This window comes from Corylus avellana, chromosome ca4 (assembly GCF_901000735.1).
Source record: "Corylus avellana chromosome ca4, CavTom2PMs-1.0".
Taxonomy (NCBI): Eukaryota; Viridiplantae; Streptophyta; class Magnoliopsida; order Fagales; family Betulaceae; genus Corylus; species Corylus avellana.
This window is the reverse complement of record NC_081544.1, coordinates 31,000,071-31,004,955: the sequence shown is the minus strand read 5'-3', so window position 1 is coordinate 31,004,955 and position 4,885 is coordinate 31,000,071. Positions and strand designations below refer to the sequence as shown.

Sequence of the window (4,885 nt, the reverse complement as noted above, 5' to 3'; positions counted from 1 at the left end):
CAATGGTCCATATATAGGTTTTGGCTAATTTTGGCCAAATCAAACCGGCCCGGCCACCACCATCAATTCTGTCCATCAAGATTTATTCAATAAGGCTCTAGCCCAAGTCTCAGGCCCAGTTCATGGCCCAAATCATTCACAGCCCAGCAAGATGGCCCAAATCATACAAGATGGCCTTCAACCAAGTGGTGCCGGCTTTGAGAGTGCATGGTGACAAGAACTCCTTTGACGTATCTAGTTGAGATCCAACAACCTTGGTACTGATACATAGAAATAAGTTGCAATGGCCAGCCGCCTGCTTCTCTAGGCAGGGAGGATACGACGTCGCTGCATTCTTGCTGCAGTTCATCTTCTTGCAAGTTGTAGGGAAGCGTAGAAGAAGGTGGTTGAAGTGAAAGCATTGTAATTTGTAGTCGTACGTATTGCGCGCCTTGGAGTCTCTCATGCACCTTGTTTTGTGATTCATATCATATATCCCTATCTCTATATATAATTAAGATCCTCACCCAAACAACCCATCAATAATTAGGGACAGAACTGAAATTTTTTTATTTTAGAACCAAAATGTAAATGAAATTGGGACATGGATGTTATTGGTTGCTCAAGAAGGAAAATAAAAAGGTGAACTCAGAAGACGGTATAATTAAAAAAAAGCAGAGGCTATCATAAATTCATTGACAAGAAGTAGTGAAACCCATACAAAGAGAGATTTCAATTCACAGGTTCATGACGTTTTTTTTTTTTCTTCTTCTTCTTTCCTAGTGGTTTCGACACTGTACTTAACTCATAAAAAATAAATAAATAAATAGAGATCTATTTGTATATTTTCTCCTTTTAAATAATAACCAGAAAGACAGAAGAGTATTGATTCATGAGAATAAAAAAAACCTTCTTTCAATGTTTACAATATCCTAAGTAATCTGTTTATGGCCAGGCCAGGGAAAAGAAAAATAATGCATGCACGTGCTATATATATATACCCTCAGGAGTCAGGTCACCAACTCCTATTAATTCAAAGAAAAATAATGCATGCATGCACGTGCTATATACTCCCACCGGTCACCAACTCCAATCCTAAGTAATCTGTCACTCAGTTCCTTGACTGCGTAAATAACTAAACATATTAAATTCAAACAAAAATGAACTTGACCAAACTTCAAAATGTAGGTTAATTAAATTTGATCTTCACCCACAGTTAATACTCAAGTTAAGCAGATGAAATGATCTATCGACCACAAATGATGGACGGAAATCTTGGCTAATTAAGCTTAATTATGCATTACACCTAGCTAACATCGTGAATGATTGAAAAATTTGTATCATTAATTAGAGCATCTCCAGCAGTAAGAAGTATTCTACTTAGTCAAAAAGCACAATTCTCTATTTTAGCTACACATTTTTTAATACCAACTCTAACTAACAGATTATTTATTTCATTCTTTATTTTATTAAATATTATTTTTTAATCTTTCGTTTTTTTTATCCACAACCACTTTTGCATCATCTTATAAATTGCAATAAAATTGATTCACACAGCATACTTGTGTGTTATTTTTATTTTTTCCATTTTTAGTTTGTCAATTATATGCATGCTACTCAATTTTTTGGGAGAGTTTTTAATGATTCAAAAGACTTGAATTTGTATCATAAATTCATGAACAGAGAAGAGAGAGAAACGTTGAGGGAGACAGAGAAGAGAGAGAAAATAATGTGAAAATAATATTATATTTAACAATCTAGTGTGCTGCAATGAATAGCAATATGAAGCTATTCACTGTAGCAGTTTAGGTATAATAGGTAATATGAAGCTATTCTGTTAGAGCAAAAAAAATGACAAAAATAGCTAAATGTAGACAATATCTTCCTTTTAGCTACACTGCTGGAGATGCTTTTAGTGGAAAAGAGACGTACAAAAAAAAAAAAAAAAAAAAAAAGGGTCAAATATTTACTCACTGTTAGTCTGTTATAAATGCATCTAGTTTTCTTATCGAATATAAGATAGGGAAACCAAAAGCAAATTATTCTTCTCTTTCTCTTTCTCTTTCTCTAGAGACTAGATCGATCAGTAGTGTAGCAATAATTGATTTGGCAATCGAGTAGCTAGCGGGGGAGTGGGGTACTACGTCTATAATTTATCATGTCGTTGGTTGGGGGTACGTGCGCCCATGCCTTCAGATCCATACGTCTTTGATCCCACAAAGATCTAGCTCTTCAACGTTAGAATGAAGCCAACTACTCTCCCCCGGCGTTACACTGGCCAATTGGATTTCCCTTAATTTATCTACTATTGGACACCCTTGAGGCACTTTTAATTACTAGTTGTTTTTGTATTTGTTGAGGTGTAACAATGCCACTCCGATCAAGTAAATAGATAGCTCTTAAAATATGCTTTGTAATGTACGATTTCAAATCCCATAAAATGCGTTTTGGCTTCTCTCACTGGATATCAATATATTGATTTTTAGATAAGATATGATGGTCAAAGGCTCGATCTAATAAATGGTATCAGAGTTAAGGTCATGGGTTTGAGTTGTTGGCCGGAGTGTCACATTGAGGGATTGATTGTTGAGGTGTAACAGTGCCACTCTGTTCACTTCGACGGCTTTCAGAACATGTCTTGCTGATTGCAATTTCGAATGTCATACAAGGTTTTGGTTTCTCTCAATTTTCAGAGATGGTTAAATGCCCAATCCAATGGTAATTGCAATCGAGCAAGTTTATATTATAGGCAACAATTTTGTCCAATATATATTCTTTTTTCTTTTTTTTTTCTTTTTCTAGCTTTTGGTATTGATACAATATTATTGCTGCCAAAATTACTTCCGCACAACCATTTTTGTGGCTTATAATCTACTAAAACTTAGAACTTTTGAGAAACTTAAAGGTGATTAATATATATATATATATATATATATATATATATATATATATATATATATAATTTAATCATAGTTGTGTTGTACAATGTAAATATCCATACATGCACTATTTTATTATTATTACATATATCAAAGAGTAATAACACATAAGAGAACACAAAAAACATTTTATTGAAGATTGATCGGATGTCAACCATAGACATTGACAATCAAATTAGAGAACACAAAGAACATTTTATTGAAGATTGATCAGATGCATGTCAACATACACGTTGACAATCGAATCAAGAACACACACACAAAAAAAAAAACATTTTATGTGGAGGCTAACCATATGCTAGTATACACAATACAATAATAAGAGAAATGATGATCAAACTTGAATTCCTAAAATCTTAATCCAGTACCACAAAACTTCTCTTCAGTGATACGATCCAATTTCTCTATCATCTCAGTTGTCAAGCAATTCAACCAATCACCAACTTGACCTTGACGAAAAAATACATTAATATTCTCTTTGCCGTTGAACGATTTTCCATTTTTATTCACCTCCAAGTTGCTCAAATTCTCAAAACTACATAGCTTTGAGATATCATTCATTACACCATTTGCCTCTTCTTCCGGGGAAAATGGGCACCCCAAGAACTCAGCCATTCTCCTCAAATTATAAATAGGCTGCTCTTTCAGTTCCTCATACGTCAAGATCAAGAGCACCTTTTGAGGGTTTCCTAAGCTTTCCTTCCAATATTCCAAAACATGATCCCAGTATATATGGCCCAAATGGACTTACTCCCCTACAAAACATATCAAAGGCGTCTTCAAGTGAGAGGGTGCCTGAACTTGTTGGTCTCAACCTGTTAGCGAAATGCCAAAGTGAGACAAAAGTGTCCTTAGGGTTCCTACTCAAAGACACAATCAGCTTGCAAGTGGAATTCTTTGCAGATAATGGTAGTAGCGAGTAAGGTGAATGGGTTGAGAAAAGCCTTGGGGAAGTAAAGAAGGTAAGATCTGGAACCTCTTTTTGGTTGTATAGATCCATATCCAAGAAGGGCACAAGAACATGAGGGTTGTTTGTCAGCAAAGGGTGTTGTTGAAGGTCCGGATAGTGCACCCGGTTCACTAAGGCGAAGGAGATGGCCTTCAACCAAGTGGTGCCGACTTTAGGAATTGTTGCAATGAGGATATCGGTGTCATGAGCTTGGAAGTGTTTTTGGAATGCTACAACTCCTTGGATGAACAAATTTGCAAGCCAAAACCCTTGATACTGATAGAATGTTGTTTCACCTTCCATCCAGCCGTCTCCTTGTCTAGGCAGGGAGGATATGAGGTCCCTGCATTCTTGGGTCATTTTGCGGTCTTGCAAATACATGTTAGTGGGAATTAAGGGTATATAGTAGTAGTATTTGGATTCCCAACTTGGGTTTGGGGTTGATATTACAAATCTTTCCATGTATATATATATATAGGAACATCCTAATTATTAGCCTCTTTATGGGGTAATTTCAAAATAATGCATGATTGAGGCTTTTTTATAAATTAAGTGTTGATTCACTACTGACTACTGGCCCCAATAACCATATTATATGATTGCAAATGCATTTTCAGTGTTACCCTCTCTACAAACAAAAAAAACCCACCTCTCTCTCATCATGTTTTCCATATTATTGACAGAAAGATAGGCGCCTAGCTAGCTAGTAGAATTTTAATTTGATTTCCCATTATCATCTATATTTTCTAAAAGCAATTGGGCAATTTTAGCATCAGTATGTTTCCTGCAACTTTTGTAGCCAGTGTTCATTCTTCATCAACCGGCCACTTCATTACGATTTTTGATAGTATGTTTCCTGCAACAATCATTTCACTATGGTTGTTGCCTTCACCGGTTGAGGCTCTTTATTGAGTCATTTTGCCGTTTGCTACTGCCTTGTGCAGCCATTAAAAAGGTCCGACTTGTTTATATAGTTCTTTTAGAATCATGAATGAAACTATTGCCTACTATTTTTCTG

At 35.6% G+C, this 4,885-nt stretch overlaps 1 pseudogene; it reads right to left on the bottom strand.

Moving 5' to 3' along the window:
- Positions 1–3,266: 3,266 nt before the first annotated feature.
- On the bottom strand, positions 3,267–4,248 carry LOC132178413 (cytosolic sulfotransferase 5-like; annotated as a pseudogene).
- Between the last annotated feature and the right edge of the window lie 637 nt (positions 4,249–4,885).